At 40.0% G+C, this 25,340-nt stretch overlaps 1 pseudogene; it reads right to left on the bottom strand.

Moving 5' to 3' along the window:
• Positions 1–2,925: 2,925 nt before the first annotated feature.
• LOC111523651 lies at positions 2,926–3,558 on the bottom strand (annotated as a pseudogene).
• Positions 3,559–25,340: the final 21,782 nt, after the last annotated feature.

A 25,340-nucleotide genomic window follows, 5' to 3' on the forward strand; every position in this document is an offset into this window, starting at 1 on the left:
AGTTGCCCACAAAAGAATGTTTGATGAGGGGTTCATGCTGGTCGGATCGTGGAGGATGTTACAAATACTCAAATTTTCCTTGCAGATATTTTTCCCCTCCAAAATTGGAGAAAATGCATAGTGTTCCTTGTGGGAATCTTTTCAAAAGGTATGTAAAGAATGATTTTCACAAACCAAGAAGTCAAATTTTTTCTTCAGGCACAGCCAAGTGAGGCCAAATATACGCCCAATGGTAGGAAATGGATGGACTGGTTTCTATCATAACACTTTCTAAAAATGTACAAATTGGACAATTAATTTACTCTCATATTTGGCAGAGAAAGGAGAGGTGGCATTGCTGGCACCCATTACTTTCCCAAAGCTGCCCTCAGAAATGTGTTAATTACTTGGTTGCCATGCAGGTGGCCACTTGTGCTAGTGTCCAGGTTATCAACTCAAGCTTCCCTCTCCTGTTTTTCCACCCAGAAAAACAATGGGTGGTCTTCGAGAAGACACATAAGAGGCTGTCCCTCCAACAACATTAGTGAAAAGATCTCCACATTTCACCCAGACGCTGAGCCCTGCGATCTCTCTCAGCCCGATTTCCCCAGGGAGCAGAATGCCAAGCTGCACTGGCCTCGGCCCTGCTTCTAGCACTTGCTAAACCATGCGGGCAGGGCTGTGCTGAGTGCTGTCTCAGAGTCTGACCTGTCACGATTTCCTTCATTCATCGCCAGATCCTAACTCACTCACTCCTCTCAAAGGGATGGCAACCAGAATTTGTCTTCAAATTTAGTTGCTTTATGGAATTTTACAGACTGTTTTATCCTTATTATTTGACTTCTTGGTGTTTTTATTGACTTTGGCAGGGAGTGGGGCTGGACAAAAAGGCGTCTTGGAAGTGAGAGGTGGTGGAAATGAGTGCTTTCTCCAGGGTGATGACAAGTCACTCTGTGTCTCCTTTCTTTCCCCCTGGCTAAATATTTGTTGGTTATGTTTCTGTACAAGATAAAATTCCTAAAAAGAAAAATAACTCAAAGTTTAGACAGGGTTTCATTTTAATCTTAAAGCATTTTGCATGTCATTTTTTAAAAAGTGGAGTCCTTATTTAACGGGAGGAATGGGCTCTCCTGCCTCCCTGCTTCCACAGCCCCGGGATAGACTTTGCAGCTTATGGAGTCATCACCCCACACTGTCATTAGTGCCCACGTCGATGTTCTCCTCCCTGGACTGAGCTCCCAGGGAGCAAGAATTGGCATGCTGCATCATTTCAACCAGGGTGGCGCCTCTGCCATGCCAGGGCTCCACAGGTATTTGTTGGATGAAGAGGACACAACAAGAAAGTATATCAGCACCTTTTTTTTTTTTTTTTTTTCCTTATTTCATGAGGCTACCCCAAGGTAGAATGGAATTGAGCAAAAAAGGAATGTGCAGCCTGGGGACTTTAGGTCTGTGCTCCAGCCTGTGCCTGCCAGCCTTGGCCACTCTGCCCTAACTTCTAGTTCTGCCTTCTGGGACATTGCTTTGCAAGCTGTGCAACACAGTGAAGAAAGTCAGTCATGTCTTTATCCTCACCAGTGGTCAGTGGGTCAGTTTTCCTGCCCAGCACCACCCATGCAAATACACAAGCATTTCCTCTTTGACTGACTCAGTTGGCGAAGGCGTGGGCAGAACCACACGACCCTCCCACCAAGAATTATGAAGTACATGATTGTGTTTTCATGTGAGCAAGCATTGTGAAGCCAGGAACTTTCCTCTTCCTCACATTTCAGACCACATGCATTTGTGTTTTGTTTGCTTCCTCATGCAGGAGGCAGCAATTATGGCAGGGGAGAGACAAGAGGAGTAGGAGAGGCCTTTCAGTGGGTCATCCAGAGAGGCACCTAAAGCTTCCAGAACAATATTTGATGCATATAAAGGACATAGAAATGGCTGACACTTGTGTTTAGGTAATTAGTTTTCCTGGTGCGAACCTCAAAAACACCTGCCTGATATGTGGTGAAATCTTGATCAACTTCAGTGCTAGTGCTGGAACTGCCTCTTGTGCAGGGATTCTTAACTCAGAGGTCCACAAATGTGAATAGAAGAATTTTATCTTTTTTTTCCTTCCCACTAACTTCTGACTGCAATTTAGCATTTTCTTCAATTCTGAATGTAAGCAACAATTGCCAGTATTAGCACTATCTGTGACATCACCCATACAAACCACAGATATTTTTTCTTTCTTTCCTCCTTTCTTCCCTTCTTTCTTTCTTTTTGTTCTTTCTTTCTTTTTTCTTTCTTATTTCTTTCTTTTCTTTCTTTCTTTCCTTCTTTCTTCTTTTCTTTCTTTCCCTCCCTCCCTCCCTCTCTTTCTTTCTTTCTTTTTCTTTCTTTCTTTCTTTCTTTCTTTCTTTCTTTCTTTCTTTCTTTCTTTCTTTCTTTCTTTCTTTCTTTCTTTCTTTCTTCTTTCTTTCCTTCTTTCTTCTTTTTTCTCTTTCTTTCTCCCTCCCTCCCCCCTGTTTCTTTCTTTCTTCTTTTTTCTCTTCCTTTCTCCCTCCCTCCCCCTTTCTTTCTTTTCTTTTCTTTCTTTCTTTCTTTCTTTCTTTCTTTCTTTCTTTCTTTCTTTCTTTCTTTCTTTCCTTCCTTCCTTCCTTCCTTCCTTCTTTCTTTCTTCTTTCTTTCTTTCTTTCTTTCTTTCTTTCTTTCTTTCTTTCTCTCTCTCACTCGTTCTTTCTTTCTTCTTTTTTCTCTTTCTCCCTCCCTCCCCCTCTCTTTCTTTCTTTCTCTTTCTCTTTCTTTCTTTCCTTTCTTTCTTTTAATTCAAACAATCCTACAGCATTTATTGTCATCTTGTAATGACATAAGGGTAATCAAAACAATGCAAATAAATGTTCATATTGGACAAAGGACATCTAAAAAACAAAGTGTATCCTTCTCAACAGGTTCTCACTTCATTGATCATTTCTAGTTGGAGACACTTTGTAGTAGAATAATAGTATCTCCTTTTAGCATAATCCGACCCAGTTGTTTTCTTGACTTTGTTTTAGAATGAATCTCTTCTGCATCATCTAATACAAGGTTCTTACACTCATCAAAACCAATGATAAAGCTTCCTGTCCACATATTCACTTGCTCATAGACCCACACCTGAATCCAGGATCTATTTTGTAAGCATCTGAAGATGAGGTTGATGGGCTGCACCACAACCTTCTGCACTTTCTGGCCCTGGCCACGGTATGCCATGGTGGACTCCCACAGAGAGCACACTCACTCACACGCTACCTCAGCCAGCAACTTCTGGAATAAAGAACCGAAAATGGACTGGGCATGGTGGCTCACACCTGTCATCTCAGCACTATGGGAGGCCGAGGCAGGCAGATGGCTTGAGGCTAGGAGTTCAAGACCAGCCTGGCCAACATGGCAAAACCCCCTCTGTACTCAAATACAAAAAAATAGCTGAGTGTGATGGTTCACGCCTGTAATCCCAGCTACCCAGCTACTTGGGAGGCTGAGGCGGGAGGATTGTTTGAACCTAGGAGGCAGAGTCTGCAGTGAGCTGAGATCACGCTATGGCACTCCAACCTGAGCAACAGAGTGAGACTCTGTCTCAAAAATAAATAAATAAATAAACCAGAAGCAGAAGTGTCCAAAACACAGATATTTTCATATCACTTCAGAGTGGCTACAAATAGTCCGTGATGTTATTTGTACTCATCACTACTTAGAAGAGATGTAGCTATTCAATCTACTGCTAGATCTTGGTTTTCAGTGCATTAATAAATAAGCACTTGTGTATTAGAGCTCTCCAGAGGAAGCAGAACAATATGTGTGGATATATATGCATATTGCATATATATGCATATATTATATATACAATATGTGTGTATATATGCATACATATATAACATATACATATGTATGCATATATAATATATACATATGTATATGTAATATACATACGATACACATGTTTGTATAATATACATATATAGATGTGCATTAATGTATGTATATAAGATACATAAATAATATATACAGATGTATATATGCATACATATGTATTTAATATACATATATAATATATACATCTGTATATATTATATATGTCTATTATATTATATGCATGTATAATATATGTATATTATATATGCATGTATAATATATGTATATTATATATGCATGTATTATATATTGTATTATGCATATAATGTATGATATATTATATGTATGTATAATATATGTATATGTATATACATATATTAGATATACAGATGTGTATATAGTATACACATATATATGCACATATACATATATAATATATGCACATATACACACATTGTATATATAATATATACATACATGCATATATATACACATATTTTATATGTATATAAAACTTTTAAGTTATATATAATTATATTACCTATAATATAGTTATATTTTATATTAACTATATATCTATAATATAGTTATATTTTATATTACCTATAATATAGTTCTATTTTATATTTTATATGCATGTGTGCATCTATAATATATACAATGTAAATATAATAATATGTATTAATTAATTATATAGTAATTGTTTTATCTATTACATCATATATAATTATATATTATAATTATATGATATGATATAATACATAACATATGATACATTTATATATTATAATAATACATATTTATATATTATATAATACATAACTATTACATAATTACATATATGTATATGTATGTGTATATATATGTGTAATATACATATTCCTGCCCTATCCTGCTTATGTAAAGCAACATCCCAGAAGGCAGAACTGGAAGTTAGGGCAGAGTGGCCAAGGCTGGCAGGCACAGGCTGGAGCAAGGACCTAAAGTCCCCAGGTTGCACATTCCTTTTTTGCTCAATTCCACTCTCCCTTGAGGTAGCCTCATGAAAAAAGGGGAAAAAAAAAGGTGCTGGCATACTTTCTTGTTGTGTCCTCTTCATCCAACAAATACCTCTGGAGCCCCGGCACGGAGGTGATGCTGCGCTGGTTGGTGGGGTAGAAATGATGCAGCATGCCAATTCTTGCTCCCTGGGAGCTCATTCTAGGGAAGGGACTATCGACGTAGGCGGTAATGACAGTGTGGTGTGATGATTCCATAGGCTGCGAAGTCTATCCCGGGGCTGTGGAAGCAGGGAGGCAGGAGGGCCCATTCCTCCCATTAAATAAGGACTCCACTTAAAAAAAAAAAAACCACGCAAAATGCTTTAATATTAAAATGAAACCCTGTCTAAACTTTAAGCTACTTTCCTTCTTAGGAATTTTATCTTGTACACATATATATATGTGTGTGTATTTGTGTGTGTGGGTCTGTGTCTGTGTATAAATAAAACAAGGTATTGTCTATCACAATCATAGAGGTTAAGAAGTCCCACCATCTGCCATCTTCAAGCTCAAGACCTGGGGAGCCTGGTGGTACAGTTCTGAGATCCAGAGGACCAATGGTGTCAAGTTTCCACTGAGGGGTGAAGTCGGATGTCTGTGCTCAACAGTCAGGCACAGCAAGCAAATTCCCTTTTCCTCCAACTTTTCGTTGTATTCAGTCCCTCAACAGATTGGCTGATGCCCATCCACAGTGCTTTACTGAGGCTACCATTCAATTCTAACCTCATCTGGAAACACCCTGACAGATATCCCCAGAAATCATGTTTAGCCAGCTTTCTGGGCTCTCCATGATGCCATAAATTTCACACATAGAATTAATCATCAAACTATATCACAAATTTGGTTTTGCTTTTTGTTTGTTTGTTTTGTTTTGTTTCATTTTGTTTTTTTGAGACAGGGTCTCACTCTGTCACCCAGGCTGGAGTACAGTGGCATAATCATAGCTCACTGCAGCCTCAGACTCCTGGGCTGAAGTGATCCTCCTATCTCAGCCTCCCAAGCAGCTAGGACTACAGGTGCGTACATCATGCCTGGCTAATTTAAAAAAAAAATTTTGTAGATACGGGGTCTTGCGATGGTTTTAAGGACAGTCCTAAACTCCTGGCCTCAAGTGATCCTCCTGCCGTGGCTTCCCAAATTGCTGAGATTACAGGTGTGAGCCACAGCACCTGGCCACAATTTTTTTAAAAAAATATTTATATTACTTTGTTTTGATGTCATTGGTTTCTTTGTTAATTCTATGTATTTTAGATTACGCATATTAAAAACATTATTTTGAGAAAAGACACACAGGCTTCACCAGAGAGTCAAAGAAGCTCGTGGCACCAAAAAAAAATCTTAAGAAACCCCGTGGAGAACAGTTTTGCCATGTGGCCCCCAGCCCTTGTTTGACCACTTCCTTGGTGGAAACAAATCCTTCTCAAAATCGTACATTCTATTTTATATTCTTCAAATACATTGAAGGGAAGAAGGGGTGAGCTGGCTACAAATTTGTTACCCCTCTGCTCCAAATGGACTGTTTGTCGCTTACTCCACCCTGACATCGAGTACTGTGAGTTTCTCCTTTGCGTGTGCATACAGGGTACTGGGGGAACCAATGCAGGAGGAAGGGGCTTCTCTTCCTAGCACCCAGCCCGCTTCCTTTCCTTTCTCATTGCTCCTCCTGCACAGCTACCAGTGACATGGGAGGTGGGCATCCACCGGTACTCCCCCAACCAAGCCTGAGTGGCACCCTACAGTTCTTAGTGAGTTCCATGTTGCCCTTTCCTGCCCACCAGCCACAGCCCACGGGTACCTGCAGGAGGCTTTTGGAGGCTTCCTCTGCCAGCCTGAGAGAGTCAGTGGCTGTTTCCTGCCAGCTGAGCCCTGTAACTTGGACCAGTTCTCACCTGGGCCAGTTCAGGAAACTAATCTGTCATCCATCGGGCAACAGTTACACCTTCCCAGTGAGGCCTGACTAGCAGTTTTGAGGAAGGAGGCTCCTGCAATCATTTCGTAGGGCTGGTGTAACAAAGTACCACGGACTGGGTGGCTTAAGCAACAAAAATGTAATCTTCCCATTCTGGAGGCCGCATGACTATGGAGGCGGTATGGGCAGCGTTAGTTCCTTCAGAAGGCTGGGAGAGAGACTCTGCTCCTGCTTCTGGGGCTTTGGGGCAAACTTTGGCATTGCTTGGCTTGTAGAAACATCCCGATCACTGCCTTTATCTGCACAAGGTGTTCTTCTCCCTGTGTGCATGTCTGTGTCCACATTTCCTTCTTCCATAAGGGACACGAGTCATACTGGCCTAGGGGCACACCCTATTCCCACATGACCTTATCCTAACTTAATTAATTATATCCGTAATGGCTTCACTTCCAAATAAGGTCACCTTCTCAGTAGGACTTCAGTACATGTATTCTGGGGGACACAAATCGGCTCCCCTTTGAAGTGTGCTTCTTCCTTCAGGACTCTCAGCCTTAGGCCATTCTTTAGCGGTGCGTTTGCCCCCTTCACCGTCGACACCCTGGCCAGTAGGTGCTGTGTTTTACTCTAATTTGGTCTTGTGGTCTCTCTCAGGAGAGTGGCCACAAACTTTAGCCCTGCCCTTGAGGCGCTCCAGGGAACTTCATCATGAATGTTTACAGTGAGTCTTTCATGGGGTACCTCTTTATCCTGGCAGACAGCCTAATGTTTAAATGTGTGACCCATGGCCAGGCGTCCGTTTCACAGAACACCTGTTGATATTGGCAGGTCCCTTGTGGCTCTTGTCTGACCTGTGCGCACTTTATTCCCACCAAGATGGCGGCTCTCTAGGAGAGCCCTAAGCAGGTGAGAAGTCAGGGGAGACACAGAAGGGGCAGTTCCACAGAGCCCATGGAGAAACAGAAGCACACCAGTTCATCACATACAGATCCCAGACAGGACAGGGCAGTAGCACACTGCAGCACACACTGCAAGGCCAACAGGAAGAAGGGGGCTCCCTCCATGACATGCAAGCTCAACCAGTGGGTGGGGCACAAATGAGAGAGGGATTGGGATATGTAGGACGACGCCTTTATGAGAGTCCACAGTGGTACCCATGCAGGTTCTATATGTTCAGGGGCATAGCGATGGCTGAGGCCCCCTCTCTAAGAGCTGAAAGTGTGATAGTGGACACTGAGAGGGGAGAAACATGTGTTAGTTAAGTGCTCTGTGACTGCTTTACTGAGAAGGTGACTGTTTTGTTTTGTTTTGTTTGAGACAAAGTCTCACTCTGTCGCCCAAGCTGTAGTGCAGTGGCACAATCTCAACTCACTATAGCCTCTGCCTTGAGGGCTCAAGAAATCCTCCCACATCGGCCTCCCCAGTAAGTGGGACTACAGGCTCACAGCACCACACTCAGCTAATTGTTAATTTTTGGGGGGCCAGGCACGATGTCTCCCACCTGTAACCCCAGCACTTTGGGAGGCTGAGGTGGGCAGATTGCTTGAGTCTAGGAGTTTGAGAGCAGCCTGGGCAACATTATGAGACCTTGTCTCTACTAAAAATTTTAAAAATTAGCTGAGTGTGGTGACATGCACCTGTGATCCCAGCTACTTTAGAGGCTGAGATAGGAGGATTGCTTGAGCACAGCAGGGTTGAAGCCACAGTGAGCCATGATTGCACCACTGCGCTCCAACCTGGGCGACAGAGCGAGACCCTGTCTCAGAAAAAAAAAGAAAAAAAAGGTTTGTAAAGACAAGGTCTCATTATATTGCCCAGGGTGGTCTCAAACTCCTGGATTCAAGCTCATGAGCCACTGTGCCCAGTGCAAAGGTAACTCTTGAATCTGACTCTTGAACTCTGAGTCTTGCAGGAGAACAAACCAGGAAGAGAATGAGGAAAGAACATTCTAGACAGATGAAAGAAATGGAACAAAGACATGAAATAAACTGGCCATGGTGTGTTAGGAAAACCCCATTAGGAATGGTTAAAGGAAGCAACAGTGTTAAACATAGAAAAAAGATCATGTTTTTCAACACATAGGATTTCCATGTCCTTAAATTGCTTGTGGTCTGAAACCATGTGCAGGTACAGTAGACGGTTCACACTCCCAGAATGTCAGAAAGTGTGCACAGGTCATGTGTACAGACAGCTGCTCCTGCATTAGGACTGCCACTTGGGCAGGAGCAGGGCTGAGACCCCCTCAGTTATAAGAGGCAGCCTGACTTCTGAGATTTTCAAGTGTCAAAAAACTATACGTCTTAGGGATAGTAAAGCAGAATATGTATGGAACGAAAAATTGAGTTGTAAGAAGGCCTACTTTTATGGAATCTCAAGGCAGGGTAATATTAATATGTGCTTTGGAGTCAGTATGACCTGGGTTGACTTATAGTTAAATATAGCCCCAGTTACTAAACCTAGAGACTCTCAATTTCCTCATCTCTAAAACATGGCTAATTATTACCTCAGGGAACTAAAGGAGATAAAGTGTATAAAGCTCACATTTGATACTAAGACCAAGGAGGAGGAGCATTAAGGCTACAATGTGACTCCTTCTAGGCCATCCTAGATAGAGCAATCCCTAGTCCAAGAATTTCCTATGCAAACACTGAAAGGTGGCTGGGCATGGTGGCTTACAATTGTAATCCCAGCACTTTGGAAGGCTGAGGCAGGAGGATCAGTTGAGCTCACGAGTTTGAGACCAGCCTGGGCAACATGGTGAGACCTCATCTCAGTAATGCAGTCCTCATTTCTACTAAAAAGAAAAAAAGATAATTAGCTGGGTGTAGTGGTTTGTGCTTGTAGTCCCAGCTACTTGAGAAGCTGTGGCAGGAGGGTCGCTTGAGTTTGGGAGTTTGAGGCGCAGTGAGCTATGATTGCACCACTGCATTTTAGCATTGGCAACAGAGCGAGAGCCTGTCTAAAAAACAAACAAACAAAAAAACCCTGAAAAAATGCTAGCTTATAATCTCAGCGCTCCCCAAACTTTTTTGACCTTACATGCATTACAAAGCTTTGAATACGTACCACAGATATAGGTGCATTTATTTATTTACAAATTTTGTTTACATGTATTACTATACTAGTACCTATTATGAAACAAACAAGATTTAAAGTATGAGATGAAGACAAAATAAACAATAATGAAAATAAATTGTTTTACTTTATTAATGATACCAAAAGCCCTTGATGTATCACCAAATAAAAATGCCCTTGACAGGGCTCTAACTATATATGGATGCATTGTTTCTGGAAATCTTGATTTACACTTTGTGATTCTGTGATCAAGGGTTTGTTTCTGTGCTTGGTTTTAATGGCATTAGCGACTGAAGTTGATCCCTCACAAAGATGCAAATAGAAGCTCACCATTGGCTGGGCTTCCTACATTATGATCACAAGGGCTTAGCAGGCCCGAATGGTCTTGACTTCCTATGTCAATGACTTCCTATGTCCCTAGACTCACCAAGAAATGAATAAATACATATAAAATTAGGGTACATTCATGTGTTCAATGTTCATCCAGTCTAAGGGTATTAACTCAGTGCAAAATGGAAATTAAAAATTCCCTGGTGGGTGTCTTTGTGTCTCCCCAATAGATTGACACATGGGGACATATGAACCTTTGTACTCCCTTAGCCATCAAATATTGTTTCACTTCCACAGAATAAGCAAGTTATTGGAGGAAACAGGCGAGTGCTGCAGTGCCCCCATGGCCTCACCTTTGCAGTTATGCATCACCGCCTTCCCTGTATACAATGCACCGCCCAAGGCAGCCCTGGCTCAGTATGGGAGGGATCTGAGCGAGGCAAAGACATCCAAGATCAAGGATCTTTGGGGACCATGGGAGGCTGACTACCACAGAAAGCTCCTGAAGAAGGTGCCAGAAAAATGGGAGAATAGGCTGGGGGCAAAGAAAATGTAAGAGCCAGGAAGCAGAGACTCCAACACCAGAAGGTAAAAAAGATCCAGGATAGACCCTGCATGGCAGGCTTAGAAAGCAGCCAGATCTGATCATAGGTGGAGGATGGAGGATGCTGGGATGGAGGTCTCCAGGACAAATTAAAAATAATAAAAAGTAGATAGACCATATTGGATACACTTAAGCATTTAAAAGTTGAGTGATGTATGAACAATATAATAGGGGAAACGAAGCCTTCAATTTAGAGACAACTATACCGACAGAAAATAAGGCAATTGTTAAATCCAAGAAAACTTAACATTTGGCAAGAAGAAAAATATAATAACAGTGGATTACTTAGGCTTTGCAGTGAATGTTATTTACACAAACACAGTAATGTCGATACCTTTACTGATTTAGCTAACAATGGGATATAACTGTTGGGAGGATGGCAGAGAGGAAACAGGAGTAGGGAATACAGGAGTGCTAGATCGGCATCCAGCACAACAGAAAACCAATAGGTAATGTCCAAGCTTAAAAAAAACCCTCACATTAGCATACTACTTAGAAATCTAGAAATAAACATGAAATGAAACAGTAAAATAATTGAAAACCATCTCCCTTGAGGATCAGCACCAGAGGTAGGGGAGAAAAAAGGTGAGGTAGGGGACAACCATTTCTGGTTACAAACAATTTGCTGCTATTTAATTTTCTTTGTCATATAAAAAAAGAAGACTAATGCAAATAATACGCATGGAGTAGAATGCCCATGAACTAGCAGCAGGCATTTCTGAGTTCCTACATGATACTTTAAAATCGCAGCATTTATGGCTGCAAATATATATTTATTTAGAGAATAAATTCCCACTGTGACTCAAATAAAAAATGTTTCCTAGGGAACATTTGAATGAATTTGGTCAATAGCTGGCTTTCCTTAGTGCTAATTTCAGATCAACTTTATTCCTTTATCCTACAGATGTGTGCTTCAAAAATGAGACACTAGAACAACAAGCAGGCTTCCGCCTGAATTATCACTTTGAGTTTGATGCAAATAGGTTTGATTAATGCATGCATAGGTATAACGTTCTCAGATAGAAAACAAACTGCATAAAATTTTAAGGTAAAGCAAAATAACTCAAGGAAATGACTCCCTTGCTCCACCCTGGCCAAAGCTCCTTTTTTCCTTTAGAGACCTCAGTGGCTCATGCTCCCTCCCTTCTGACTCAGGGACATTTTGGAAAATGCTGAGAAGCAGAGCATGGAGGTTGGCCCTTTAAAGACACACCTTGCAATCCAGAATGGTATATGAAAGGCAATTCACTAGAATGAAGGGTGAAAATAGAGAACTTCTGTGCCTATTTAATCTTTATATTAAAAATAAATGAATCATTACTGTGTTCTATGTAGGGGTCACCACTGACACTATCATTAGGTCATTTGCCTCATGTCACTGTCAACCCCAAGGAAAGAGCTCCACAACATCGCAGGGCAGGGGGTGACAATGCCCCTCATTCATTTGTTCTCTGGTGAGTTTCCAAGGCGTTGCTGTTTCTATGTGACCACGGAAGTGGTTTTCAAGATTATATTGCCGAATTTCACTGAAAGGATCCTCATGGAATAGACAAGTCAACACTAATCATGCAAGCCCAATGAACAACCAACCAGAAAGTGAACAAGTGGTCCCAGAGTGATTTGTCAACTCTATAATGATATGGTAGAAAAGAGATCGTTTATATTTTATAAGAGGTTGGTCCAAAGAATTCAAGATTATCAAAGAAAAGACTCAAAATAGGCACTCAGATCCTTTTTCTGGAACAAAGAACCTTAACCTAAGTGTACAGGGTGCCTTGAGAAATTGGCTATTGGCTGTGTAAAGCTTCCTGGAAAAGCAAGACATTTTCAAATTGAGTATCTAGGATATGAAAATAGACCTTTATAATTGGTATAATGAAGGAGATGATATTTATTTCTAGATTTCTAAATAGTATACTTACAGAACTATTTTTGTTAACTGGAACATTACCTATTGATTTTCTGTTATGCTAGATGGAGATTTAGTACTTCTCTATTCCCTACCCTTCTTCCTTTCTTGCCATCCCCTCAGTAGTTATATCCCACTTTTAGCCAAATCAATAAAGATACAGGTATTGACATTAGTATGTTTCTGTAAATAACATTCATTGCAAAACCTAAGTAATCCACTATTATCATGTTTTCATTCTTGCAAAAATGTTTTGTTTTCCTGAAATTATCAAGGTTTACCTTTGTATATACTGAGACTTAATTTTTTTTTCTGTTTTGGATTATTTATCTATCAATGGATTTTTTTAAATGCTGAAGAATATCAGATAGTCTATCATTTTATTATTGTTTATATTTCTCTAAAGACCCCCCTGTCGTGCCCATTCTCCACATACTATCTAAACCGTTTGCTTTCTAGGCTGCTACACAGTGGTATCCTGTATTATCCTAGGCTGACTGCAGAACTAGATGGAAAAGTGGGTTGGAGCAAGACCATTGAGAGGTTGGTTTGCCACAAAGAGTTTGGATTCCTTTAAGTTACTGGAGAACCATAAGAAGCGATAAGATGAAATTAGTGTTTGACAGTGTCATTGTACCAGAGTAACTGTGGGTCAAGGAGGCTATGTCTATCCTGAAGTTCATGGTTTCAGGCTGCTTTTACCTATACACTGTTCTTCCTTAGACTGCCATACATACATTTAAGCTATACAAGCAATGATGTAGAGTAACTAAGCAAATGCTGATCCTGAATCTAACTCTTAGACACTTACAATGGGAGGAAAACAATCTCTGATAAAAAGTAATGGATAAGGAATCTTCAATGTCGCAGAAATTCAAAGTTCAGGTCAATGTAAATGTCTAAATTTCTTCATACAGTTAACACTTTTCAACACTCCAGGTCAGAACAGGCATTATTTAAAATGTCAACGTTGGACCAGGCGCAGTGGTGCACACCTATAATACCAGCACTTTGGAAGGCTGAGGTGGGCGGATCACTTGAGCTTGATTTTAAAAACAGACTGTAAAACATAGTAAGAACTCATCTCTACAAAAAAATTACTAAATTAGCCAAGCGTGGTGGGGTGCGCCTGTAGTCCCAGCTACTTGGGAGGCTGAGGTGGGAGGATCACTTAAGCCCATCAGGTGGAGGCTGCAGTGAGCTGTGATCTCACTACTGTACTCCAGCCTGGGCAACAGAGTGAGACTCAGAAAAATAAAAGTAAAATGTAAACTATAAAGCCAGAAATAAAGCTGATCAGGACCATTCGAAAGACTACTGAGACAACTTGAATTTTAAAGGCAAGAGAGAGCTGGAGAAAATTTGTTCTGATGGCCACATCACAGCAGGCAGAACCAGAAGAGCCGCCCACCCACTCTTTGGCCTCCTCAACCTACTTTTGTCCTCTTCTGTGTTTTTTCCCATGTATATTATTAAAGGTCTATTATCGTAAATACTGTATGGTCCTACAGTACTTCATAATTTTCCAATACTTTCTCAAAAATCCTATTAAGCCTTTTGACAGCATATTTGGTAGATAGATAGGGTCAGCTATGTAATTCCCATTTTTGTAGAAAAGGAAGCTGGGACTAAGAGAGGCTTAATGGCTCGCTGAGAATTCCATCTGGTTGGCAGCTTCAACAGCTTGAAGGACTGGAGTCTTTAACTGTAGACAGTTTTAGCTTTGTCCCCCAGAACTCCTTGTCTTTCTTTCCCATTTCACCCCGAGTTCTTTTGTTCCTCCTCCTCTTAAACACATCTATACAATGATCTATATTATTATAGAATAAATCTTTTTTGATATTTATGAAGTTTTTTCTGTTGTTAATTATTCATTTTAAACAATTAAACAATACTTTAATAACTATGAAAATGATACATATAACCACATTTAATATTTGAATTTAAACAGAAATTAAGGTATATCATAATTTATATTTTAAACATATGTAATATTTAATAATTTTAATCTAATGATTTTAACTAATTAATAATTTAAAATTTTTAATTTTAATAATTTCTAAAGTAAAGTTTTTTGTTTTTTCTTAATAAGCTCATTCTTTTTACTTCTATATGGTTCTTAACTTTCTTCCCCCAACTCTGCCCTGAGATTCATGCGGTTCTTAGTGAGGGCAATTCCCACTCATGAAGCAAAGTCTAAATGGGTGCCCTAGGACCTCTTCCTCACACATTCAGCTTTGTGATTCAGAAAACCTGTTACTCATCATTCTGAATGTATGCAAGAATTTAGAAATTCAGGCTGGGGCATGGGTTACCTACTTCCCCAGAAGATTCTTTGAACCTACAAAATGGTTTCCCACGGAATTTGTATACGTATCAAGCTGATTGTATTTTCAATTCAATTCAATTCAGTTGTCATCAATGCAACTTAAGAAAACCTCATTTTCTGGGTTCTGGTTTATTCTGGCAGCCTATGTGGAGCTGTGAAGCCTGACCACACAGTGGTGCTGACGCCCTTCGAGTGACACGGGGCAGCTCTGCAGCGCTGCTCCTGGGGACAGTGTGAAGGAGGCAGCGGCCCTCCAAGCAGCTAGGAGTTCTGTGGAAATGAGGCAGCAACTTTGAGCTATGCCTGCCTTAGGGAAGAATGAGGACGTCATCTCATGATGAAGACAGTCCCAGCAGTAATCCATCACAATGTCACCTTCATCTGTTTTGGTTAATGTTTTGGTTAATGATGTCCAGAGCATCAGCCCTCCCAGCTCACAAGTAAAGAATATCTGTACATGCGTGGAAAAGTGTCCTGAGTGGCAGCTGCTGGACTCCGATTTGACACAGACAATTCTCCGTAGGTGACTGTGCCATGTGGACCTAATCCAGAGCCACAGATTGTCCACCTGGGGTCAATTTGGCCCATGCACATGTTTTGTTTCACTTATAATGTTACATTTTGTAAATATAAGTATTAACATTTTAGAATGAAAAGAGTCCGGTGTTTCCATTTCTTTTGAAAAATAGGTAAATCTGGCAACAGCCACGCCAAATTCTTGCAGGGCAACTGCGGAGCTGGACTGGACGTTGTGCCCCTCAGTTTCTGTGGACCCCACTGGCCAGCCTGGCATATTCAGGTCCTGCTTGGACACCACAGGATTAGAGTGAGTGGCTCCTGTCCCAACGTCTTCCTAAGGGGACCTCGTTCCCTTCTCAGCCCAGGCTGTGTGCTTTGGTCTGCCTTGGAGTGTCTGTATGTGTGTTTTGTGGGGAGGAGTTCAACCACTTCTCTACGATTTGCTTATCCTAAAAGTAAAAATAAATTGTATTTGGTATATTTGAGGTTTACAACATGATGTTAAGAGACATGTATAGATAGTACAGTGGTTACTATCGTGAAGCAAATTGTCATATCCATAAACTCACCTTTTTTTTTGTGAAAACAGCAGCTAAAATCTACTTATTTAACAAAACCCCCAATACAATACAATTTTATTAGCTATAGTCCTCATGTTCTACATTAGATCTCCAGACTTATTCCACCTACATATCTGCTACTTTGTATCCTTTGATCTACCTTTCCCATTTTCCTCCACATTCCTTTTTCCCTGGTAACTGTTTCAGTCTCTATCTCTGTATTTTTAACCTTTTTTTTTTTTAAAGATTCTACATGTAAGTGAGATCATGCAATATTTTCTTTCTGCATCTGGCCTATTTCACTTAGCATAGTGTCCTCCAGGTTCATCTATGTGTGGCATAGCAGGATCTCCTTTTGGAAGGCTGAATAATTTTCCACTGATATACATACGCCACATTTTCTTTATCCATTTATCCTCCAATGGACGCTTAAGTTGTTTCCATCTCTTGATTATGATGAATAATGCTGCAATTAACATGGGAGTGCAGATATCTTTACAAGGCCATGATTTCATCTCTTTGGGGTATATCCCCAGAAGAGGAACTGCTGGATCATGTCATAATTTTATTTTTAATGTTTTTAGGGATTTCCATGCTGTTTTCTATAATGTTCCAATCTACATTCCCACCAGCAATGTACCAGAGTTTTCTTTTCTCCACACTGCCATCAGCATTTGTTGTCTCTTATCTGTTTGATAATAGCCACCCTAACAGGTGTGAGGCATTATCTCACAGTGGTTTTAATTTGCATTTCCCTGATAGGTTGTGATGTTGAGCACTTTTTCATACACCTGTTGGCCATTTTTATGTCTTCTTCGGAGAAAATTCTGTTCAAATCTTTTACCCATTTTTAATTGGATTATTTGTTTTTCTGCTATTGAGTTGTAAATTTTGGGCATTAGTTCCTTGTTAGATATGTGGTTTGCAAATATATTTTCCCAGTCTGTAGGTTGCCTTTTCATTTTGTTGGCTGTTTCCTTTGTTGTGCAGGAGCTTTTTAGTTTGATGTAGTCCTATTTATTTATTTATTTATTTATTTATTTATTTATTTATTTATGTTTGCTTCAGTAGCCTGAGCTTTTGGTGTAATATTTAAAAAATCATTTCTAAAACCAATGTCTAGGAGCTTGTCTCCTATTTTTTTTTCTGAAAATTTTACGGGTTCAGGTCTTACATGTAGGTATTTTATATGTTTTGAGTTAATTTCTATGTATGGTGTAAGATAAAGTCCCAATTTTATTTCTTTGCATGTAGAAATCCAATTTCCTTAGCATCATTTATTGAAGAGGCATATATCCTCTTGGTGCCCTTGTGGAAAATTAGTAGACCATATATTTTGGATTGATTTCTGGCCTCTCTATTCTGTTCCACTGGTCTATGTGTCTGTTTTTATGCCAGCACCATTAATATTTACTTATCCTTAAGTCCTCACTTCCTTCTGGCAACTTCCTGAATGAGGCAGGCTCTTAAAAACCATGTGTTCTGTGCTTGGGTTTTATCCCCTAGTCCTTTGAAATAGCTTGTAACCCTCCACGTGTGGTTCCCTGACTAAGCCAGGGAGCTCACTCCTCAAACTTGATAAGATCATCAAGGACAGGCTCACCTCATTTTATTGTTCTCTGCTTTGTTGCACTGCACACATACTGCGTTTTTCACAAATTGAAGGCTAGGGGCAACCCTGCATCCAGCAAGTCTATTGGTGTAATATTTCCAACAACATGTGCTCACTTCATGTCTTCGTGTCACATTTTAAGATTTCTCATGTATTTCTTTTTTTTTTTTTTTGGATCATACTTAAAATTTTTTTCCCGCAGCTATTATTTTAAGTTCAGGGGTACATTTGCAGGATGTGCAGGTTTGTTACACAGGTAAATGTGTGCCATGGTGGTTTGCTGCACAGATCACCCCATCGTTACTGGTGGAAGGTATCCAAGTTAACAGAGGTGAATCCGTATGGGTCTGCAGCAACCTCAATTCTTGCCTTCTCAGAAGAAAGGATTAGACGGAGAGGCATAAGGCAGAAAAAGAGACCAAGGCGAGTTTCAGAGCAGGAGTGGAAGTTTATTTTAAAAGGCTTTAGAACAGGAAAGAAAGAAGAAAACTATGCTTGGAAGAGAACCAAGTGGGCACTCAGATCAAGTGCTCTGTTTAACCTTGATCCTAGGACTTTCTAGGCTGGCCCCTTTCCCATGGTTCTTCCCTTAGGGTGGGCTGCCAGCATGCACAATGCCCTCCTTACCCGTGGGAGGAGAGCACGTACAGTGTGGTTAGGAAGTTGTATGCATGACCATCTGAGACCTTCTTCTCTATGCTGGCGGTATGCCCTCGGAAGGTCATACTCCACCATTTTGTCTTAATGCATGTGCTGGGAAGTTGTTTCTCCCTGGCGTATGAATCCAATTAGCACTTTAGTTGGGCAGGTGTTGACCATCAGGAAATGGCTCCTTCCTGGCACTGGCTTCCAATTCATCCCTTCTAGAAAGGCAATGTGATAACTGCCAAACCATCACCGGACATTCCTAGTGGGTGGAAAAGAGCCCCCTCCTGTTGCACTCATGCCTGTCTTACTACCGGAAATACTGTCATTTAGGTATTAAGCCCAGCATCCATTAGCTATTCTTCCTGATGTGCTCTTCCTTCTCCCACCTCACACCCTCTGACAAGCCCCAGTGTGTTTTGTTCCTGACCATGTGTCCATGTGTTCTCATCATTCAGCTCCCACTTATAAGTGAGAACATGCAATATTTGGTTTTCTGTTCCTGCATTAGTTTGCTGAGGATAATGGCTTCCAATTCCATTCATCTCCCTGCAAAAACCATGATCTCATTCCTTTTTATGGCTGCATGGTATTCCATGGTGTATATGTGCCACATTTTCTTTATCTAGTCTATCATTGATGGGCATTTGCTTGATTCCATGTCTTTGCTATTGTGAGTAGTGCTGCAATGAACATACGATTGCAGGTATCTTTATAATATAATAATTTATATTCCTTTGGGTATATGCCCAGTAATGGAATTGCTGGGTCAGATGGTATTTCTGCCTCTAGGTCTTTGAAGAATCACCACAGTGTCTTCCACAAAGGTTGAACTAATTTACACTCTCACCAAAAGTGTAAAAGTGTTCCTTTTTCTCCACAACCTTGTCAGCATCTGTTGTTTTTTGACTTTTAAATAATCTTCGTCCTGACTGGCTTGAGATAGTATCACATTGGGGTTTTGATTTGCTTTTCTCTAATGGTCAGGGATGTTGAGCCTTTTTTCATGTTTTGCATGTATATCTTCTTTTGAGAAGTGTCTGTTTATGTCCTTTTTAATGGGATTGTTTGGTTTTTTTTGTAAATTTGTTTAAGTGCCTTGTAGATGCTGGATGTTAGACCTTTGTCAAATGGATAGATTGCAAAAAGTTTTCTCCCATTCTGTAGGTTGTCTGTTCACTCTGATGATAGTTTCTTTTGCTGTGCAGAAGCTCTTTAGTTTAATTAGATCCCATTGTCAGTTTTTGCTTTTGTTGCAATTGCTTTTGGTGTCTTTGTCATGAAATCTTTGCCTGTACCTATGTCCTGAATGGTATTGTCTTGATTTTCCTCTAGGGTTTTTATAGTTTTAGGTTTGTTTGTTCGTTTTTGAGATGGAGTTTTACTCTTGTTGCCCAGGCTGGAGGGCAATGGCATGATCTTGGCTCACTGCAACCTCTGCCTCTTGGGTTCAGGTGATTCTCCTGCCTCAGCCTCCCGAGTAGCAAGGATTACAGGCATGTGCCAACGTGCCCAGCTAATTTTGTATTTTTAGTAGAGACAGGGTTTCTCCATGTTGGTCAGGTTGGTCTTGAACTCCCAACCTCAGGTGATCTGTCTGCCTCTGCCTCCCAAAGTGCTGGGATTACTGGCATGAGCCACTGTGCCCAGCTGGTTTTAGGTTTTATATTTAAGTCTTTAATCCATCTTGAGTTCATTTTTGTATATGGTATAAAGAAGGGGTCCAGTTTCAATATTCTGCATATGGTTAGCCAGTTCTCCCAACACCACTTATTAAATAGGGAATCCTCTCCTCATTGCTTGTTTTGATCAGATTTGTTAAAGATCAGATGGCTGTAGGTGTGCAGTCTTATTTCTGGGTACTCTATTATGTTCCATTGGTCTATGTGTCTATTCTGCTCCATTGGTCTTCTTGTACCAGCACCATGCTGTTTTGGTTATTGTAGCCTTGTAGTATAGTTTGAAATTGGGTAGTTTGATGCCTCCAGCTTTGTTATTTTTGCTTAGAATTGTCTTGGCTCTTTGGGAGCTTTTTGGGTCCCATATAAATTTTAAAATAGTTTTCTCTAATTCTGTGATGAATGTCAATGGTAATTTAATGGGAACAGCATTGAATCTATACATTGCTTTGGGCAGTATGGTCATTTTCACAATATTGATTCTTTCCATGAGCATGGAATGTTTTTCCATTTGTTTGTGTCATCTCTGATTACTTTGAGCAGTGTTTGTAGTTCTCCTTGAAGAGGTCCTTCACTTCCCTTATTAGCTGTATTCCTAGGTATTTTATTCTTTTTGTGACAATTGTAAATGGGAGATTATTCATGATTTGGCTCTCTACTTGCCTGTTGTTTGTGTATAGAAATGCTAGCTATTTTTACACACTGATTTTGTATCCTGAGACTTTGCCAAAGTTGCTTATCAGCTTAAGAAACTTTTGAGCTGAGATAATGGGGTTTCCTAGATATAGGATTATGTCATCTGCAAAAAAGGATAGTTTGACTTTCTCTCTTCTGATTTGAATACCCTTTATTTATTTATCTTGCCTGATTTCCCTGGCCAGAACTTCCAATACTATGTTGAAAAGGAGTTGTGAGAGATGGCATCTGTGTCTTGTGCTGGTTTTCAAGAGGAGTGCTTCCAGCTTTTGCCCATTCAGTATGCTATTGGCTGTGGGTTTGTCATATATGGCTCTTATTATTTTGAGGTATGTTCCTTCAATATCTAGTTTATTGAGAGTTTTTAACGTGAAGGGATGTTAAATTTTATCAAAGACCTTTTTTGCATCTATTGAGATAATCATGTGTTTTTTGTCTTTAGTTCTGTTTATGTGATGAATCACATTTATTGATTTCTGTAGGTTGAACCAACCTTGCATCCTGGGAATGAAGCCTACTTGATTGTTGTGGATACGTTTTTTGATGCACTGCTGGATTCAGTTTGCCAGTATTTTATTGAGGATTTTAGCATTGAGGTTCATCAGAACACTGGCCTGAAGTTTTCTTTGTTTTTAATCTGACAGGTTTTGGTATTAGGATGATGCTGGCCTCATAGAGTTAGGGAGGAGTCCCTCTTTTTCAATTTTTTGGAATATTTTCAGTAGAAATGGTACCAGCTGTTCTTTGTACCTCTGGTAGAATCCTTCTTTGTACCTCCTGGGCTTTGGTTGGTAGACTCTTTATTATTGCCTCCATTTCAGAACTCATTATTGTTTCTATTCAGGGATTCAGTTCCTACCTGGTTCAGTCCTGGGAGGGTGTATGTGTCCAGGAATTTATCTTTATGCATAGAGGTGTTTATAGTATTCTCTGATGGTTGTTTGTATTTCTGTGGGGTCAGTGATGATATACCCCTTATCATTTCTGGTTGTGTTATTTGAATATTCTGTCTTCTTTATTAGTGCGGCTAATGGTCTATCTATTTTATTAATTTTTTCAAAAAAACAGTTCCTGGATTCCTTGATTTTTTGAAGGGGTTTTCATGTCTATATCTCCTTCAGTTCAGTTCTGATCTTGGTATTTCTTGCCCTTTGCTAGTTTTGGGGTTTGTTTGCTCTTGGTTCTTCAGTTCCTTTAGTTGAGATGTTAGGTTGTCAACTTGAGATCTTTTCAGCTTTTTGATGTGGGCATTTAATTGTCCTCTTAACACTGCTTTAGCTATGTCCCAGAGATTCTCATATGTTCTATCTTTGTTCTCATTAGTTTCAAATAACTTCTTGGTTTCTGTCTTAATTTCATTATTTACCCAAGAGTCATTCAGGAGCAGGTTGTTCCATTTCCATGTAGTTGTGTGATTTTGAGTGAATTTCTTAATCTTGCATTCTAATTTGATGGTGCTATGGTCTGAGATACTAATTGTTATGATTTCAGTTCTTTTGCATTTGCTGAGGAGTGTTTTACTTCTGATTATGTGATCAATTTTAAAGTAAGTGTCATGTGGTGATGAGGAGAATGTTTACTCTGTTGTTTTTGGGTAGAGAGTTCTGTAGATATCTGTGAAGTTTACTTGATCCAGAGCTGAGTTCAGGTCCTGAATATCTTTGTTAATTTTCTGCCTTGATAATCTGTCTAATATCATCAATGGGGTGTTAAAGTCTCCCACTATTATTGAGTGGGTGTCTAAGTCTCTTTGAAGGTATAAGAACTTGCTTTATGAACCTGGGTGCTCCTGTATTGGGTGCATATACATTTAGGATAGTGGGCTCTTCTTGTTGAATTGAACCCTTTGCTATTATATAATGTCCTCTTTGTCTTTTTTGATCTTTGTTGGTTTAAAGACTGTTTTTCTCAGAAACTAGGAGTGCAACCCTGCTTTTTTCTGTTTTCCATTTGCTTGGTAAATTTTCCTCCATCCCTTTATTTTGAGCCTATGTGTATCTTTTCATGTGAGATGGGTCTCTTGAAGACAACATACTGATGGGTCTTGGTTCTTCATCCAGCTTGCCATTCTGTGTCTTTTAATTGAGGGATTTAGCTTATTTACATTTAAGGTTAGTATTATTATGTGTGGATTTGATCCTGTCATCATGATGCTAGCTGTTTATTTTGCAGACTTGTTTATGTAGTTGCTTCATAGTGTCATTGGTCTGTGTACTTCAGTGTGCTTTTGTAGTGGCTGGTTACAGTTTTTCCTTTCCATATTTAGTGCTTCCTTCAGGAACTCGTGCAAGGCATGTCTGGTGGTGATGAATTCCCTGAGCATTTGCTTGTCTAAAATGGATCTTATTTCTCCTTCACTTATAAAGCTTAATTTGGGTGTAGATGAAATCCTGGGGTGGATATTATTTTCCTTAAAAGTGTTGAATATTGGCCCCCAGTCTTTTCTGGCTTGTAGGGTTTCTGCTGAGAGGTCCACTGTTAGTCTGATGGGCTTCCCTTTGTAGGTGACCTGGCCTTTCTCTCTGGCTGTTGTTAACATATTTTCTTTCATTTCAACCTTGAAGAAACTGATGATTATGTGTCTTGGGGTTGATCTTTTCAAAGAGCATCTTACTGGGATTCTCTGCATTTTCGGAATATGAATGTTTTCCTATCTTGTAGGTTGGGGATGTTCTCCTGGATACTATCCTGAAGTATGTTTCCCAACTTGGCTCCATTCCCCTTGTCTCTTTCTGGTACCCCAATCAGGCGTAGGTTTGGTCTTTTAAAATAATCTCATATTTCTCAGAGATATTGTTCGTTCCTTTTCATTCTTTTTTCTCTATTCTTGTGTGCCTGTCTTATTTCAGAAAGATAGTCTTCAAGCTCTGAGATTCAAATCCATAAATTGGATTATTTTCTCCAAATAAATTGAGAATATTTTATATTACTTACTGTGTCTTTATAGTAGAAGATATTGCGAGTTGTTCACCTAATGTTTTCCTTTTCGTCATGGACGCACAACTGGATTGCATTTCCCAGCCTCTCTCACAGGTAAGTGTGGTCACATGACTGAGTTCTAGCCAATGTGAGGAATGTGAGAGGAAGCCAGAGCAGACGCACAGAATCTCTCATGTTATTTTCCCTTCCATAGTGACATCGGAAGCATGCGTTGAAGAAGGCAGAGCCATGGGTGGGAAAGGAGCCTGATCCCTGAGTTACAGTTAGCCCTCCAAATTTGTGGGCTCCACATCCTCAGATCCAGTCAATGCCAACTTGAAAATATTTGAAACAACAACAACAAAATAACAATATAACAATAAAAAATAATACAAATAGGAAACAATATACAGTAACAACTATTTACACAGCATTTACATAATATTAGGTATTTATTTTAATTTTTTTTAGAGTTGGGGTCTCACTATGTTGCCCAGGCTGGAGTGCAGTGGCACAATCATAGTTTACTTCCACCTCAAACTCCTGGGCTCAGGCAATCTTTCCACCTCGGCCTCCCAAAGTGTTGAGATTACAAGTGTGAGCCATTGCACCTGGCGTGTATTAAGTATTATAAGTAATCTAAAGATTTTTAAAAGTATATAGGAGGATGTGCATAGGTTACATGCAAATACTATGCCATTTTGTATCAGGGACTTGAGCATCCAGGGATTTTGGTATCTGCAGAGTTCTGGAACCAATCCCCCAGGGAGGCTGAGTGATGATTATATATATATATATATATATTTTTTTTTTTTTTTTTCTGTGAAGTATTTGACAGGTTTACATCACTGCTCACCACTAGGGAACAAATTAATCATTTTTTCTGTGCCTCAGTTTTTTCCTTATCTGAAAATATTGATAGCAACTACCTCTTGGGGCTATTGGAAGTACTAAATGAGTCAATATTTTAAAAACACTTAAAATAGGGCTCTGCTTAGAGTAAGCACTACATAAAGATATGTTAAATAGTGAAAGCTCTCTAAGTGTCAGTATTCTATTAGCCTTTATAGCTGTTAAGGACTGAATATTTGTGTATCCTCAAAATTCATATGTTGAAATCTTAATCCTCAGTGTGACGATACTTGGAGATAGCAACTATGAGAACATAATACAATTAAATGAGGTCACACATATGGGTCCCTAATCTGATAGGCCTGGTGCCTTTTATTTCATTTTTTTTGAGATGGAGTCTCGCTCTGTTGCCCAGTCTGGAGTGCAATGGCCCAATCTCGGCTCGCTGCAACCTCCACCTCCCAGGCTCAAGTGATTCTTCTGCTTCAGCCTCCCAAGTAGCTGGGACTACAGGCAGGTGTCATCACACCCGGCTAATTTTTTGTATTTTTTGTAGAGACGGGATTTCATTGTGTTAGCCAGGATAGTCTTGATCTCCTGACTTCATGATCCTCCTCCATTAGCCCCCCAAAGTGCTGGGATTACAGGCATGAGCCACCATGCCTAGCCTGGTGCTCTTTTAAGAAGAGGAAAATATACCAGCACTCTCTCTCTGCACATGTGTGCAACAAGGAAGGTCATGAAAGGACATTGCGAGAAGGTGCCGTCTGCAATCTGGGAAGAGAGTCCTCACCAGACACGAAATCTGCCAGCACCTTGATC

The sequence above is a fragment of the Piliocolobus tephrosceles genome, chromosome 5, assembly GCF_002776525.5.
Source record: "Piliocolobus tephrosceles isolate RC106 chromosome 5, ASM277652v3, whole genome shotgun sequence".
Lineage (NCBI taxonomy): Eukaryota > Metazoa > Chordata > Mammalia > Primates > Cercopithecidae > Piliocolobus > Piliocolobus tephrosceles.